Here is a 19,318-nt window from a genome sequence, read left to right on the forward strand (position 1 = left end):
TGTTCTACACCTCCCTGTGGCACAGAGAGATAGGCAGGAGCCCCGGGAGGTTGACTGACACCATCTTCCTGGATGTATCGCACCATAAATTTTACACTTGATGTGAAATTTCAGAATACGGCTGGTCTTCAGCAGTCCGTCTACTTTCCCAGGTGCCACCTGGGAAGGGAGGCACAGATCCAGTGGTGTGCTGGTAAATGTTTAACAACCGGCTCTGCAGGGTATAGTGGGGGACTGGTTTGTAGCATTTGCCAATTTCCAGAGAGTAAACCTCTTACCCTGGCTGATTTCAAGTTACCAGTGTGTCACCAACAAGCTTGCAAAACTCCTACAAATTTCACAACTGGCTCTCGCAAGCTGGGACAAGGCAGGACCAGCACACTAGGGCACAGACCCCTCCATTTGAGAGCCTCTGAGCCTTTGTGAGGTGTAAGTAATCCTCCTAGGGTTGCTGCCAAGGAAGGCAAACAGGCAAGTGTCGGCCTCTCGTTTTCAGTGACAGCCTCACACCTAGTCTCTTTTTTTTTTCTTTTTTTTTTTCTTCTTATGTTAATCCCCATACATTACATCATTAGTTTTAGATGAAGTGTTCCATGATTCATTGTTTGCTCACACCTAGTCTCTTATTTGCCTTCTTATCTTCTTCCTTCTCTGGATGGAGACTCAGGAGCAGAAAAAACAACACTTTATCTAATCTTCCAAATCCAGTGTTTATTACTGACTACTAGAAATAGAAATAGATTAGCCAAGGATTTATTTACCTCTTCTGAAATCTGACTTATCTGTGTTTCCATTCCCTAAGGCAATGAAGACAGAAGGCATAACTCTTCAAATGGAGGAAACGGTTTAGGAGATACTAAAGGAAAAAAAAATCAGTTTATATCTCAATATATATATTATTCCAGCACAGAATCAAAATCATCTCTAAAAGATAGATGGAAATAATGATCTCTTAATTAACAATTTATAATTTATTTGCTCAACACAAATTTATTGCAAGCTATTACATCCTCCTTAAGTTGCTGGGTCTGTGCTAGGTAGCAGATATGTAAAGATGAGTAAGGTTGCCTAATCTTGAGAAGTTCATAAATCTTGCTGATATATTCTCTAATGAGAACATTGGTTAAGATATTTATATATACTTATACACACCCCCATATATATTCTTTTAAACCATAATTACATAAACTACATACATACCACATATAAACTGCATATATATACACACACTACATACATATATGTATAGTATAAATAAACTTAGGTATCAAAACTTAAGAAAAAAAAAGAATTTATCCTAAAAATCATCTTTACAGAGGGGCAAGGGAGAGCTTTGTGTTCAGGAAGAGGCTTCTAGAAGATGGCAATGCTCTATTTCTTGATCTAGGCGGTAGTTACATTGAGTTCCCCCGATTAGTAACTGTACATCTATAGTTTCATGTACTTCTTATGTTATTTTGTTATTTTCAAAAACTCCCCTCTACCTAAGTGATTTTGCCAACTGACTGTGTCAAGAATTTTTCTTCTCATACTTCATATTTTCAGTCCTAAATACAACCTTTTTCTAGGTTCCCCAGATAGTTGATAGTTTTAAATATTCCTGAGGATGGTTGTATTAGAAACAGTATCTTTGAGTTTTTTCCCTAATAAACATACATATTTAGCCCTGACTTTCTCTTCTAAATAAGGAATGGATATGTTTTATCCTTCTCACCCACAGGATGTTAAATTAAACTGTGCTGGGATCAGTGTTCATGATAGCCCATGACGGCCCAATCTCAAGCAAAAGGGCACTCTCTGGATGAATATTCCAAAACTTCAGGGTAGGAGAAAGCACCACCACTTTACTCAACACAGGCAACAATCCTGCTTTTCCAGAGGACAAGGACTGGGGCTCGGAACTTAATTCAGACCTGTGAACGGAGGAAGGTTGGACCAGCAAGAATAGGCAGTGACCCCGAGATTCAGGGCATGGAGCAAGGATATTCCCATAAACTAAAAGGGAAGGAACAAAAGGACAACGTGCAAAAACTTCTTAAGGCCTTAGATCAGAGAGTACTCCTTGATGTTCAAAAGGCTTGATGTTCAAAATCAACTTCCTGACTCAGCTACTTAGTAACTACGTGACCTGAAGCAACTCTGAGCCTGTTCCTTCCTCTATGTTAAGGGGTGGGCTGGGGGGCGGGGAGAGAGAGAGAGAATAATAACAAATAAGTATTTGGGGGGATTCTTATGGGACTATGATAATATATGTTGAGTGCTTGGTAAATGTAAGGGTACATTATTATAGGAATATATTCATTTAAACAAAATTTTACAGTCAAGCCATTTGGATGTTTTCAAGATTTATTTTGTTGGCATTTTACTTGGAAACTCTCTGGAAGCCAGCAAAAAATTTATTATCCAGGGAGAGACACTCTGTACATACCTTTAGGTTGTCTAATGGCTGGTGCTAAAAGAAACAGGCAATTATAATCAATTTACAGATTCCATCTAGAATACATATTATGCAATACCCACTAATGTCAATAAAAATAACTGGGTATAAAATATTATTCTTAAATTGCTTTAAGTGGAACTTCTAACTCATATTTCTAAAATCCACAGAAATACTCAAACCCACATTTGTGGAAGTCATAAGGGAACTTTTATATTCTACTTCTCTGCCTTTGCTCTCGAGTCTCAGGTCTTCCTATGGCTATGAAAGCAAACTCTAGTTAAAAGCTCCACATCTTATAATAAGGACAGTAGAGAGGTCACCGAGCAACCAGTTAAGTGTCAGGAACTGGGTCTCAAAAATCTTCTCCTCAGTCCTTGACACGGGCTATCTTCACTCTAATTCTCAACAGTTACTGTATCTATACTCCATGGATTTTGCTACCTAATTTTCCAAAATCATGGTGAGGAGGAAAATGTTAAACTCCAAGCAGTTTGCCCCTGACTCATAAACTCTCACATAGGAACACCGCAGGGGGCAGGTAGAGTGCACTCATTCCATTCCCTCACGCACTACAGCCTTCTCTGCCTTCCTTGCTCCCTTCCACCCACTGAATTAATGCTCCTCCCATCCACTTTCCAAGTATTATTTCCAGGGATGTCCTCAAATCCCCAATCTTTACACAAGATTTGGAATTTCACGTGATTCCAACGTAGGAAAAGGGCAGGAGTCCCCTGCCATTACTATGACAGATGACGCCCCCCCTTCCCAGTTATTGACTTTGGTAATGAGAAAAGTAACCCCTCCCAATTTAAAAATCCTCTTCATTAATCAGTCAACAAATATTACCTCATTAGGTCACTACATCCTGGACTATTTTACATAATCCCCCTCTTCACCCCTCAGTCCTAAGCCCCTTCTTATTTGACCACCCATTAGAGAGAACTTCCCCAACAACCTGTGTGAAGTAGATTCCGTCCTGACTGGTTCACTACTCTATCACAGCACTGTTCAATTCTTTCTCAATCCTTATCTCAATATAATTGCTTAGTGCTAATGCTTTTTGTTTGTAATCCCCCAAAATATTTTGAGCTCTGCAGGGGCAGGATCTTTGTCCCAGTGCCTGACACACAGTCTGTCAAGGAAGGGGAAGGGTCAGATCTTTTACCCTACTTGCGAGCCAGGAAGGCAGCCTGCCACAGTTTCAATGATGCCGGTTAGAAAACATGAGACTCTGGGTTAGAGATGAAGGACAATTTATTACTTACAGCAAGAGCAGAAGCCAGAATATTGGCATTTTTGCACCAGTTCCCTGAACCCCAAGTCCTACAGGGTGACACCAAAAGGACGAGGTGACACCTGCACACACAGTGGGTTTGGTACGAGAGAGATCCTGAGTTTAAAGGAATCCAAAAATTTTACAACAGCAGTAGGCATGCTGGCCCTTTGCTCCAGAGGGAGACATGATCTCTATCTTCCACAGCCATTCGCTACAGGAACATCCCTGAAAGGATATTCTGGGACAAATGGCAGTCAGTGCCTCTCTTGTAGGACATGCAAAAGCACGATGACCCATGGAAAATTGTCTCCCAGCAAAGAGAGAATCAAAAATTACTGTTGATTGGAAATAACAAGTGTTGGCAAGGATGGGAAGGAAAGGGAACCCTTATGCACTGTTGGTGGGAATGTAACTGGTGCAGACATTATAGAAAACAGTGTGGATGTTGCTCAAAAAATTAAAACTAGAAGTACCATATGATCCAGCAATTCCACTTCTAAGTATTTATCTGAAAAAAATAAAAACACTAATTTGAAAAGATATAGGCATCCCTATGTTCATTGCAGAATTATTTGCAACAGCCAAGATATGGAAACAACCTAAATGTCCATCAATGGATGAGTGGATAAAGACACACATACACACATACACATGCATACACAATGAAATATATATATATATACACATATATATATACACTCTCTATGTGTGTGTATATATATATATATATATATATATATACACTCTTCCATTAAAAAGAATTAAATCTTACCATATGCAACATGAATGGGCCATGGACCCTGAGGGTATTAATGCTAAGTGCAAGAAGTTAGAGAAAGACAAATGTTGTATGATTTCACTTACGTGTGGAATCTAGAAAACAAATGAACAAATAAAACAAAACAAAATTCATAGATACAGAGAACAGATTGGTAACTGCAAGAGGAGAGGGGGTTGGGGGGTGAGTAAAATGAGACAAGGGTATCAAAAGGTACAAACTTCCAGTTGTAAAACAAGTAAATTGTGGGGATGTAATATAGCATGATAACTATATTCGGTAGCATTGTATTGAAAATCTGAAAGTTGCTAAATAAGTAAATCTTAAAAGTTATCATCATAAGAAAAAAAATAATTGTAACTTTGTATTGTGACAGATGGCCACTAGATTTATTGTGGTGATCACTTTGCAATGTATACAAATGTCAAATCATTATGTTGTACACCTGAAACTAATACAATGTTGTATGTCAATTATACTTCAATAAAATAATGTTGTTGAATGAATAAATGAACCTGAGCAACAATCCAGCATAGATGGTGGAATAAGTTGAATTAAATTAAATAATAAAATAGGAAAGCTCCTTCTTTTGTTCCTAAAGAGACCTCTTATCCAGTGGTGTGGGGGCCAATGTTTCACAACCACCCGGAGGCTTTGATTTGTAGTATTTTCCAATTTCCTTGACAAAAATATCCCCACCATGACCAACTACACTACTGGTATCATTGAATGAAGAGTTGGTAGGAGATGCACAGCAGGCCATCATTATATAGTGTTTTCACCATACATATACAAAACACACAAATCACCACAATAGGTGATTTTACTAAATAATAGTAAAATGTAGCAAAATAATTAGGAAGCAATGAGTTTTGAGTGTATACTGGTTTTTAAAATTACTTAATTGTAAGTTTATATGGTTCCATTTTTAATACTGTCTGGGCTCAACAACTGGCTCATAAGAATTCTTGAAAACTTTTTTTTTTAAGATTTTATTTATTTGTCAAAGAGAGAACACGCTCACAAGCAGGAGGGGCGGCAGGCAGAGGGAGAAGCAGTCTCCCCACTGAGCAAGGAGCCTGCTGTGGGACTCAATCCCAGGACCCTGGGATCATGACCTGAGTCAAAGGCAGACACTTAACCAACTGAGCTACCCAGGCACCCCAAGAATTCTTAAAAACTTAACCATCAGCTATTTCCAGTGGCTACAACCCAGCTTCAATGCACCACAGCCCTTACCATTGTTCTTTATTGCCCTCTACCTGTCTTTGAAGTCACTCTTGTTCCTCCAATCCCATTATGTACCTTATTTCCAAGATCACCTATTTCTCTCAAACTTGGCTTCTTACCCTACTCAAAGCTGAGCTCTGCCTCACTTTTTTCCATGACCCGCCCCCCACCAAGCGCTTTTCCTAAAAACCTTCAGGTATGTCCTGCTCACCCCCCCCAGCCCTTCTCCACCAAAACATACATGTCCCTGCCCAAGGAAGCACCTCAAGGAGGGATCCAGGCAATTCCAGCCTTCCTCAGTAGTCAAGGCCACAGCAAGGGAGATGGTAATGGATTCCCAAGTGATAGCTTTCAACACTTCTTGTGGAATCATTGTCTCACTTTTTGTTAGGCTCTATTACTTTTGATGCCATATTTTAAGTACTTCATGTATTATAATAGGGATTTGTAAACAAATCTGAGGTGCTAATCTCCCTTCTTCTGTGAAAAAATGCATTAAGATTTCCAAATTTAGAAAGGAACTTTGAGAGCATACTCAAATAGTAGACTGCTCTATACACATGCTTCCATGGGGGAAGCATTCCAAAACCCCCAGGGGTATACCTGAAACCACGAATAGCCCTGAAGCCTACACATACTCTGTTTTTTCCTATACATACATACCCACGATAAAGTTTAATTTACAAATTAGGCACAGTAAAAGACTAACCACAATAATAATACAATAGAACAACTATAACAATATACTGTAATATATTGTTATGTGAATGTGGTCTCTCTCAAAATATCTTACTGTACTGTATCCACCCTTCTTATGATGAGGTAAGATGATAAAATGCCTATGTGATGAGATGAAGGGAGGTGAGTGACCCAGGCATTGTGACGTAGTGTTGGGCTACTATTGACTTTCTGATGTTTTGTCAGGAGGAGAATGAATCATCTGCTTCCCAACAGAGGTAGACCACTGGCACCTGAAACTATACAAAGTAAAACCCTGGATAAGGGGGGACTATTATATATTTATATGCTTCTTATTTTTTGAACTCTGTCCACCAGAGGGCACCAAAAATTTTTATATGTGAAATATACTCAATACAGAAATTAAGAGAAAACCTGTATCCTTACTTGCTGAGAAATTGGAAACTATTAGAGCCCTAGAGAGCAACATTACTTCAAGTTTATGTGGGGGGGAAAAAACTAGTTTATTTTATTTAAGACAAAAAAAAAGCATGAATGTATGAGTGTTCCTATTTATTTCTAGAGAATTTCAATATTGTATCATCATAAGGCTGAAATTACATTTCTTACTTCAAAGCCTCAATATTAACTTTCACAGTAGTTGAATCTCCAGTTGGTTACTCATTGATCCATTTAACATATATTATTAGAAAACTCCTCATGTTCAAAACATTATGCTAGCAATTACCACTCCTGAGGCATAAATAAAAGAATACAAAAATGATTGCCTACCTGTATCAGCCAGGATTCTCCATGAAAACAGAACCAATTGTGCATGTGTGTGTGTGTGTGTGTGTGTCTTTGTGTGTGTAAAGAGATCTATTGTAAGGAACTGACTCCTGCAATCATGGAGGTTGGCAGGTTGGAAATTCAGGAAGGAGTTGATGCATTAGGCTCGAGGCAGAATTTCTTCTTCTTTTGGAAACCTCAGCTTTTGCTCTGAGGGCCTTCAACTGACTGATGTGAGGCCCATCCACACTATCAAAGTTCATGCCCTTTGCTTGAAGTCAACTGATTGTAGTTGTTAACCACATTTACAAGTGTCTTCACAGCAACAGCTAGTTTAGAGTTTAATTAAGTAACTAGGGACTATAGCTTAGACAAGTTGACCCATAAAATTAACCATCACATTGCCCTAAAACCTTCCTCTTTTGAGCTTATTTCCAAAGAAAAGCTTTTTTTCTAGAAAATCACTAAGCTCCATTGTGAGAAATGTACCCATATGCTTTAAGTTGATCGTAATATAGCTTTGGGAAATCAGCTCACCAGGATTCTTTCTAGTTCATATCATGACATATCACAATCCAATGTGAGTAGTGACAAAGGGGAGGGGAGGTTCTGTCTGAACAAGGAGCCTGATGGGGTACTCGATCCCAGAACCCTGGGATCATTACCTGAGCTGAAGGCAGATGCTTAACCGACTGAGCCACCCAGGCGTCCCTGAGACAATTCTTTCTTTTGTGTTTTTATGTAATTAGAACAATTATTGAAAGTTCAGGAGTACAGCTGGTCTCCATTTTGTACACCTCATGCTTAGTTCAGTGTTGGACCCATGAAAAGGGACGAATAAATATTTGTTACTTGATTGGTTTCCATTTCTGGAGCTGGGTGAGAGGGATGTCTCCGGTGAACACATTGATCTTAGTTGGGAATAGGAAATGCTTAAATTCTCCTCCAGCATACTCTCATAAACAAGGATTAGTCAGACTTACTAGGGGATTGAGCATAGTCACTTGAATAAAGTGCTGAAGACATTCTTTTTAATCACATTCACTTTTTTCCCTCAAACTCTCTTATATAGACTTCACGATATCCAAAAAAGGTAGATATGGTCTAATACCCCAGACTGAAATGAGTATGGCAAAGGAAGCATTCTGGACAAGGACTGATTTCCAGGGTCTGTTCTTCTGGGCCCCAGGTGGAGATAACTATTTTCAGGTAGTGTCTTCCCAGTCCAGTCACCCACAGCAATAGGAGGAGCACACTTTAACTCAAGAACTTTGTGACAATAAAGGGATTAATTTAGAGGGAATGGATCTGCATTGTACAATAAAATGATACTTATTTACTTCATTGATCAGGGCATCCCATTATATGGACATGTGGCAGAGGAAAATGAATAAATCCTAAGGATCATGAAACACTCTGCTTTCTGAGTTGCTTCCTGTGGCTGACATCAGGAGGAACATGCCCCTACTCAGGTTGGCCCTACTGGTGGCCCCAAAGCATCCTAGTCTGTTGGAGTCAAAGAATATTTATCACATACCTTCTATCATACCTGTCCATGCTTTTGTCTGCTGAGTTAATGAGACCTATTATGTGCAGGTCAAACCTCAGAAGCTGTTAACATATGTTATTAGAAACTATCCAGTCTAATCCTCTTTGGTTTTCCCCTAGTTCTCTATGTCTACAATCACTCCATCTCTTAAAAACACCCGTGCAGCCTTCAAATATGGACTTCTGGATGACTTCCAAAGGGAAGTTTTCCATGACTCATCCACCATTAATAAATACTCCACCTAGATCAGTTTCCCCCGATGCATGTTCTCTTAAAACCTTGTATTTCTCCTTCACATACCCCATCCCAAATGCAATTAAATACTTGTACAATTATTTGTTTAAAAAGACATTTATTTCACTTATTTTACTATATAGTTCACTAATAATATGATTATTATATACTGAATACAAATAATAAATGGCATATAGAGATATTCTAATATTAATTTCCAGTATTTTCCTCAATGCCTTTGGTGAAAATCTTTAGTCAAGGATGATAAAGAGAATCATCACTATTAAGGTTCAATCCAGGCCCTATTTCTCTTGTCTCCTGTTTATCCAATTTCTGCATCCCTTCTGCCGAAAGCCACATACCGTTTGTGGTTCTACAGGAATGATCCAGAGCTCACTTCCTTCAAGCAAAATTGTTATTCTTACTACCTGTTCATGGGCTTGCTCAATGTTCCATTTAATATCTGCTCTTAATAGTTATACTGCAAAAGTGGGTGCTTTCACTGCTCTCCACTCGATCTACAAAATGCCATCTGCTACTTGTCTCTGTTCTGAATCCTCTGTGTCCCATGGGGAACATGCACACGATAGATCTACACTATGATGAGGTGATGGTGAGGGCTTTATTTTTGTCACATTTGAAGAGGAAGAAAAGCTACCTAATGAGAACAGAGTTGAAGACCCCTCCTGGAAAGTAACAGGGATGCCATGCTTACAGTGCCTGAAATAGCATCAACTTTCCACCTAGAAGTTGCAGCGGAGGAGTATTTAATTCTATCGTGCTCGCTAGCCAGTGGGCAACACTAGCACGTGTTATATTTTTCAGTATCTCTATGGGCAATCTAGCAAATTATCAAAATAATTCTTCCTGAAATGCATATAAAAAATATATCAGTGGCAAATGCAGAATACCAGACATTTCGGAGGAAATTTTTCTTCCATGCTTGTCAATTTGATGTTTCTGCTTTCTCAGATTTTTCAGCCTAGGTATCTCAGCTCTTTTCTCAGGAGAAAAGAAACATTTCATATTTTCATAAATTATCTTTGTAATATTCATGTAATAAAGACTAGAAGTGTTTCATCTCAATATATATGAGTTCACAATACTCTTTCATGTGAAGACACTCATACCATCACACTCTGAAGTGAACAGAATCATGGTCCACCCATGACAAATGTGCTTCTCTGCTCAATTATCTCTGGTGTACGGTTTGGCACCTTTTCTAACTTTGATCCATTAATTCAGTTACTACACAACCCCACCTGGGTCAAAACCACAAAGTTCAATTTGACACAGATCAGTTATAGCTTCACTCTGTTTTGTAACAAACGTTAAAATTTTCATCTCAACCAGTCCTCCTACAAATCCATGTTGAGGGTCATAGGTGAAATCAGACAAGATATTTATCACAACTAATTGAAAAACAACTCCAAATGCATGCCATGTCTGGGGTCAAAAGCACTAACTGCTACAGGAAAGATGACATGCCTTAATTGGTTTACAAATCTTATAGGCAGCAGTGATAAATGGAGCCTTTTTATGCCACTTACAATATCATGAATTTTCAGAAGATATACACAGGCTTTTGACTAAATGAGTTTAAATTGTCATTTAAATGGAAGAGGTACAAAGAATTACTCACCTTCGGTTCCCCAAAGATTATACAATGACACAGAAGCAATTCCATTGGTTAATCTTAACAGCAGCAACCTTAACTGCTTAACAGCAGTTTTTACTGGGAACTAATAATAGAAATTATTATACAAAAGTTTGACAACATCTCTGTTTCTTGAGGATATGAATCCCAAACATCCTCAGAGTTATTGAAATGTCTAGAGCTGAAAACCAATTACCTTCCTTCAGTTTTTTTCTATTATATTGATTATATTGAAACACAATAGTTGTTTCCTGTTATTACACTTCAGTAATTCTAGATCAGCTTTCCAATCTGACATAACCACAGTTTCCAGCCAGGTTTGATAACCTGGCATAGGCTAACTGAATGCTCCCTTTCTGCCAACAAGAACAGCAAAATTTACTCCATTTTTCTTGATTCTGTCAGTTCTCTTATGACAATGATTTTTTGAATGGTCACTCCTTTCACTGGGATCTGACAGACTGAAGCTGTTCTTTCTCTTGAAATTTTCCTATCATTCAAGAGCACCCTCTCTCAACCATGGGAAGACTAGACACAAGCAAATAGAAGTGAGCATCCTTATCTCCCATGATAATACTTGGCATATAGGAGATCCTGGAGTTCCCATGGCCCAGATGGGTTCCCTGGAAGCCGTGGTGTTGAGAATTCTGAAGGATCCAGTACTGGGAGAGATAAACCACAGAACCCAGGAAAGCCCACATAAATGGAAGGGACTACAAATGTCAAGAGGAGATCCAAGCAGGAAACCCAAGTAGACTACGTATTTACCCACACCTTTGTGAATACCAGCTAATGAAAACCAGGCACTGAGAAAGCTAATCACTCAACCGAGACCAAGAATAGAGAAGGCAGCCCAAGGCCAGAAGACTATTTCCACACTGCATTAAACAATTCAGTCTTCTCTCAGAACAAATATGCCATTTGGAGAAAAAGAGAGAAAAAGGAAATCTCATGAAAGGTGGGGAGAAAGAGTTCTAACAAGGAGATTACACTTTGAACTGATGAACCATTTTATTCTACTATTCCCTCTAAAAAACCAATCACAAAAAAGAAATCAATCACAAAAAAACACTTGTTAAACCAGAAGAGGTTGAGTTACCTCCAATAAGCAATTTAAGTGTTTCCTATCACACTCATGCTCCCACTAGCTACAGAACTGGGGTATCCAGAGCTAGATAAGATCAATTATAGCAAATAAAAGAAGCAGTATATTTTGTGCCAATTTGTATTGTAGTGTAAACTTTAACCCCAAAATGCAGAAATAAATAAGATGAAATTCATGTCTTCCTTAAACTCACACTCTATATGGGGAAAATGCCACAAAAAACAGTGTGGTCCTCCAAAACTGCTAGAACTCATACAGGAATGTGGTAAAGTGGCAGGATATAAAATCAATGCACAGAAATCAGGTGCATTTCTATGCACCAACAACAACACAGAAGAAAGAGAAATTAAGGAGTTGATCCCATTTACAACTGCACCAAAAACCATAAGATACCTAGGAATAAATCTAACCAAAGAGGCAAAGGATCTGTACTCAGAGAACTATAGAATACCCAGGAAAGAAATTGAGGAAGACACAAAAAATGGAAAAACGCTCCATGCTCATGGATTGGAAGAACAAATATTGTGAAAATGTCTATGCTACCTAGAGCAATCGACACATTCAATGTAATCCCTATCAAAATACCATCCACTTTTTTCAAAGAAATGGAACAAATAATCCTAAAATTTGTATGGAACCAGAAAAGACCCCAATAGCCAGAGGAATGTTGAAAAAGAAGAACAAAGCTGGTGGCATCACAATTCCGGACTTCCAGCTCTACTACAAAGCTGTCATCATCAAGACAGTATGGTACTGGCACAAAAACAGACACATAGATCAATGCAACAGAATAGAGAGCCCAGAAATGGACCCTCAACTCTATGGTCAACTCATCTTCAACAAAGCAGGAAAGAATGGCCAGTGGAAAAAAGACAGTCTCTTCAACAAATGGTGTTGGGAAAATTGGACAGCCACATGCAGAACAATGAAACTGGACCATTTCCTTACACCACACACAAAAACAGACTCAAAATGAATGAAAGACCTCAACGTGAGACAGGAATCCATCAAAATCCTTGAGGAGAACACAGGCAGCAACCTCTTCGACCTCAGCTGCAGCAACTTCTTCCTAGAAACATCGCCGAAGGCAAGGGAAGCAAGGGCAAAAATGAACTATTGGGACTTCATCAAGATAAAAAGCTTTTGCAAAGCAAAGGAAACAGTCAACAAAACCAAAAGACAACCGACAGAATGGGAGAAGATATTTGCAAATGACATATCAGATAAAGGGCTAGTATCCAAAATCTATAAAGAACTTATCCAACTCAACACCCAAAGAACAAAGAATCCAATCAAGAAATGGGCAGAAGACAGGAACAGACATTTCTGCAAAGAAGACATCCAAATGGCCAACAGACACATGAAAAAGTGCTCAACAGCACTTGGCATCAGGGAAATCCAAATCAAAACCACAATGAGATACCACCTCACACCAGTCAGAAGGGCTAAAATTAACAAGTCAGGAAACGACAGATGTTGGCGAGGATGCGGAGAAAGGGGAACCCTCCTACACTCTTCGTGGGAATGCAAGCTGGTGCAGCCACTCTGGAAAACAGTATGGACGTTCCTCAAAAAGTTGAAAAGAGAGCTACCCTACGACCCAGCAATTGCACTACTGGGTATTTGCCCCAAAGATACAAATGTAGGGATCCGAAGGGGCACATGCACCCCAATGTTTATAGCAGCAATGTCCACAATAGCCAAACCATGGAACGAGCCTAGATGTCCATCAACAGATGAATGGATAAAGAAGATGTGTTATATGTACACAATGGAATACTATGCAGCCATCAAAAATATGAAATCTTGCCATTTGCAACAACATGGATGGAACTAGAGTGTATTGTGCTAAGCCAAATAAGTCAATCAGAGAAAGACAAGTATCATATGATCTCACTGATAGGAGGAATTTGAGAAGTAAGACGGAGGATCATAGGGGAAGAGAGGGAAAAATGAAACAAGACGAAACCAGACAGGGAGACAAACCACTAGAGACTCTTAATCTCAGGAAACAAACTGAGGGTTGCTGGAGTGGAGTGGGGTGGGAGGGATGGGGTGGCTGGGGGATGGACATTGGGGAGGGAATGTGCTATGGTGAGCACTGTGAGTTGTGTGAGACTGATGAATTGCAGACCTGTACCCCTGAAACAAATAATACATTATATATTAATAAAAAAAATTTTTTGTTATGAAGATGACAATACAACTTGTTCACAGTGACAGCACTCAAATTTGGTAGTAAAAAAAAAAAACAGAGTGTGGTCAATGGAAAAATAAAAATATGTATAAGCACAAAGCTAAGAGGAGGATAAGGAAAGGCTTCCTGGAAAAGGAAGCTATGTTGGGTTTCAGAGGGTGAATAGGACTTTATCACACATTGGAGAGAGTTCCCTGGATGTAAACAGAAAAAGTTACAGAACAGTGGAAGTGTTAAGAATGTTCAGACTAGTTTCACTGGAGCATAATAGAAAAATTTAATTTTCAGATAGAATTCCATTCACTGGTAACTAGTATTATAGCTTAGAGGATAAAACCTACTTTTCTTTCAAGACATTAACATTCTATTTTTTAAAATATTTAATAGTGTACTCAGTGTAATGGAGAAAAAAACTGTAGTACTGTTCAACCACCAAAAGTTAGAAGTGACATTTCAATGATAAATTTGTAAATTTATTGTTCTTGTCCCCAGTCCAGAAACTACACTCCAGATGGTTACAAATGTAAGATGTAAAAAATGAGATCTGTTTCTACTCTTTCCAGTCTCACGATCTTTTGTAATTTCCACTTTTAAAGAATTTTAAGTCTCCATACAAGAGGTGCTTTATGTTACTAATTAACCGTTTTATTTTAAAGCATCTTCTCAACAACTATTTTTTTAAGATTTTATTTATTTATTTGACAGAGAGAGAGACAGAGCACAAGCAGGGGAAGTGGGGAAAAGGAGAACCAGGCTCCCCACTGAGCAGGAAGTCCAATGTGGAGCTCGATCCCAGGGCCCTCGGATCATGACCTGAGCTGAATGAAAGCAGACGCTTAACAAACTGAGCCACCCAGGGACCCTTCTCAACAACTATTAAAAATGTTTATCCTAGTGATTTTGTGTCCTATTGACAGTACTGAATATTGTTAACGCCATTATGTTACATATTCTTTATAATTCTTCCTCAAAGATTATAAGGCACTATTTTCTTTAAGTGGTAGTTTCAAAACCAGTACATTTCAAATGATTGCAACAGTATTTTTATTGGTTGCTTTTTTCAGGTGGAATTCAAAGATTAAGCTGAAGAATATAATCTTGATTTCATAGGAAAAGAAGAACTTTTAAACCATGTCCAAGACTGTGGTTGCCGATCTTATAAATACATGGTATGACCTGCAGGATTCTAGGAAGGACCTCCTGCCCAAGTATATTTCATCTACTTGCCAGAGCACCAAGAATGCTCTGATGATTCATGGCTTTGGATTTCAAAGACTTCTTGACCATCATTAATCCTGTGTTAAGTCACCAGTAGCCTGTTAAGGGCTAACACTGAGACATTATCAAAGAATAGCTTTCAGCAGCATTTCCCAGCAAGTGTTCAGTTCATGATAAAGGAATTCCATGCTCGAAAAAGGCTGAGAAATACTAAACATGATTTTTCTTAGAGAGTCACAATATATTTTAGTGTATGAAAACACCAACAATTAGAAAAAAAATCTTGGGGCACCTGGGTGGCTCAGTGGGTTAAGCGTCTGCCTTCAGCTCAGGTCATGATCCCAGGGTCCTGGGCTCTAGCCCCGCATCAGGCTCCCTGCTCAGCAAGGCACCTGCTTCTCCTTCTCCCTCTGCTCTTCCCTCCTGTTCATACTCTCTCATGCGCTATCTCTCAAATAAATAAATGAAATCTTAAAAAAATAAAAAAGCAAAAAAACTTTTTCAAACTCAGCTATTCCGAAATTCAGTTGACATGGACACTTCTGGCTTTGATGAGAATTAATAACAACAGTAGCTGAAAACAAGACACCAAAAATTAAACAGGGGGCAACTGGATTGGGGCCAGAATGGAGTGCTCAGGTGGCTAAGGGCACTGAATGGCACCGATGGCAATGAATATGGACTGTTCCCCAAGGGAAAAAAAAAATGGATGTATTCAGCTCTTTTCCTTGGACAGGTCTTAGGGATGATCCAGTGCTTCAGGTGGATAAAATTCATTTGGTCTAGACAGCTTTCATTTTATTGGAGTTGGGTCCTCACAGAATCACCTCTATTAAGATGCATTTTAAGATTATGTCACTGTTACCTAAAGACAACAGAAGTGGGGAACCTGGGTGGCTCAGTTAGTTAAGCATCTGCCTTCGGCTCAGGTCATGATCCCAGGGTCCTGGGATCAAGGCCCACATCAGGCTCCCTGCTCAACGGGGAGCCTGCTTCTCCCTCTCCCTCTGCTGTTCCCCCTGCTTGTGCTCTCTCACCCTCTCTGTTAAATAAATAATAAATATATACATACACATACACACATATAAAATAAAATAAAAAATAAAGACAACAGAAGAGACAGTCATAGGAGACCCATTCCTGCACTTGCTATGTGGAGGAAGTCAAGAACATTGTCTCATATGATGCCTTTTATGAGCCGAGATGCCCTTCAGCAGATGAATGGATAAAGAAGATGTGGTCCATATATACAATGGAATATTACTCAGCCATCAGAAAGGATGAATACCCAACTTTTACATCAACATGGATGGGACTGGAGGAGATTATGCTAAGTGAAATAAGTCAAGCAGAGAAAGTCAATTATCATATGGTTTCAATTATTTGTGGAACATAAGGAATAGCATGGAGGACATTAGGAGAAGGAAGGGAAAAATGAAGGGGGAGAAATCGGAGGGAGAGATAAACCATGAGAGACTATGGACTCTGAGAAACAAACTGAGGGTTTTAGAGGGGAGGGGAGTGGGGGGGCTGGGTTAGCCCGGTGATGGGTATTAAGGAGGGCACATACTGCATGGAGCACTGGGTGTTATATGAAAACAATGAATCGTGAATCACCACATCAAAAACTAATGATGTACTGTATGGTGACTAACATAATAAAACAAAATTAAAAAAAAAAGAAAGGACCACATTGAAAATGCTTTTTAGAACTTAGTGCTAAAAAACAAAGTTTTGCCTTCCCTAAGGAACTGAGATAGTTCCCCTTTTCTGACAAGTATTAAGTCTTTCTACTTGCTTTGGCTACTAGGAAACCCAAAGCTAAATGTCGGAGCAAATATAACAACCACATAGGCCTATAAGGACAGGATGTTTGGGATCTTCCTCCTACTCTTACTGATGCCTCCTCAGTCATGACCCTCCATTTCTCATACCCCATTACTTTATTGTCTGTGCTTGTGATAAACCACCACTGGTTTATCCAAAGGCCATTTGGGAATATGAGAGCAGACAGGTGAAGAGAGGGAAAGACAAATCAGGACAGACAAACAGAAATGACTGGCTCCTGCAAGAACACAGCACCAAGACATGGGATCTAGAATATTAATGCCTAAGTATTTTTAAATTTTTTTAGCAAAAAAGTGTTCCCAGATAATATTGACCCCATCAAGATCTCCAGGGATTTGTGTTTCTTACTGAACCATGCTTAGGATACTAAGGACAAGTTAAGGCTGCCAGATCCCACCAGTGGTTGGGTTGAAGGGATTCCATTGGGGGTAGGCTAGGGACGTAACCCTGGAGTGGCAGTGAGGACATTCCAGAGACAGGTCAGAGAACCTGACAGGTAACTCCAAGGGAGACTCTCTTATGGATCTGCAAAGGTCTGGGAGTGAGTGCACCTCTTCTGCTGCTACAAACAGGTTGACCTACCAAGAAGGCAAAGTTAGAATGAGGCACGACAGGAGAGGAGATACATACACACACAAATACATACATACAGCTAACATGTTTGAGTGATGGGGTATGAATTTGGAAAGAAAACCACATATTATCTATTCAAAACACATTTTGTTTTGAGAAGAAATTATAGGACAAGCATTTGTGTTCTAAAGGGCTCAAAAACATGTTAATGTATAGTGGACTGTCACATACAGAAACTACAGTCAGATGTGGCTCCTGAACAACATTGTCAGCTTCATTACCCAACAAGAAGCTGAACCACAGGTATTTAATGCTATAACTTGGAAGTTAACCATCCCCCTCACTTCTGAGGGACTTTGTGGGCAGAGAGTAAGAATACCAGAATCTATAGTGTTGAGCAAGCTGTTACAGGAGCATTGATTCTGATTATGGTTTTCTAAAGACACAATTATGGCCTGCTTTGAAGGGCTCCTTATATGTGACATCTTGTAAGGTAACTATCCTGAGGAAATTACTGGAGAGGGGGTGGTGTTACTGCTTGTATAATTTTCCCAATGGAAACCACTGATTTATTCATTTCAACAATCAGAGAGGCCGCAGCTCTCTGGGTATCTTGCGGAAAGAGCCCGCCTCCCGACCCATAAGGTCCTGGGCCGGAAGCTTCGCTTTCTCTTCCTGTTCTCCACCATGGCGCAGGATCAAGGTGAGAAGGAGAACCCCATGTGGGAACTTCGCATCCGCAAGCTCTGCCTCAACATCTGTGTGGGGGAGAGTGGAGACAGACTGACCCAGGCAGCCAAGGTGCTGGAGCAGCTCACAGGCCAGACGCCCGTGTTCTCCAAAGCTAGATACACGGTTAGATCCTTTGGTATCAGGAGAAATGAAAAGATTGCTGTCCACTGCACAGTCCGTGGGGCCAAGGCAGAAGAAATCCTGGAAAAAGGTCTAAAGGGGCAAAAGTATGAGTTAAGAAAAAAATAACTTCTCGGATACTGGAAACTTTGGCTTTGGGATCCAGGAGCACATAGATCTGGGGATCAAATATTACCCTAGCATTGGTATCTATGGCCTGGACTTCTATGTGGTGCTGGGTAGACCAGGTTTCAGCATCACAGACTAGAAGCGCAGGACAGGCTGCACTGGGGCCAAACACAGAATCAGCAAAGAGGAGGCCATGTGCTGGTTCCAGCAGAAGTATGATGGGATCATCCTTCCTGGCAAATAAATTCCTGTTTCTATCCAAAAGGCCAATAAAAACTTTTCAGTGAAAAAAAAAAAAAAAAAAAAACAGAGTTTTCCATGTCCTGCCACTACAACTGGGGGTATGTAAAGTCTAATAAAACATGGTCTCTGCCCTAACGGGGTTAGTTAAGGGTCCCAAAGTTCTGACTCTTTTCTTATAAGTTGACCTTTAGTCTCTTTCAAAATCCTTTCCCTTCTGAGGCAGGGTGAGGGTGAAGTAAGCAGCTGAGAGGGACGTTGTACTCTTAACAAGTACGCTTGCTTTGGGCTCTTAATCGATTTTCTCTTGAATTCTCTCTGAAACCTGAACTGGATAACCCTGGCAGCCCACCATGCCTTCTTGATATATAAGTTGTATACAGTGATGTGATGAGCACTGGGTGTTACATGTAACTAGTGAATTATTGAACTCTACATCTGAAACTACTGATGTACTAAATGTTGGCTAATTGAACTTAAATTTTAAAAAAATCAAGTTATATACAGCATCACTGCTGATAATTC

The 19,318-nt window shown here is 39.6% G+C and overlaps 1 pseudogene across 1 annotated transcript; it reads left to right on the plus strand.

The window, feature by feature from the left end:
* The first annotated feature begins 18,228 nt into the window (after positions 1–18,228).
* Positions 18,229–18,841, plus strand: LOC110571142 (annotated as a pseudogene). The gene has a single exon (XR_002479770.2). The product of XR_002479770.2 is annotated as a 60S ribosomal protein L11-like (transcript).
* Positions 18,842–19,318: the final 477 nt, after the last annotated feature.

Source organism: Neomonachus schauinslandi, chromosome 1, assembly GCF_002201575.2.
Source record: "Neomonachus schauinslandi chromosome 1, ASM220157v2, whole genome shotgun sequence".
Lineage (NCBI taxonomy): Eukaryota > Metazoa > Chordata > Mammalia > Carnivora > Phocidae > Neomonachus > Neomonachus schauinslandi.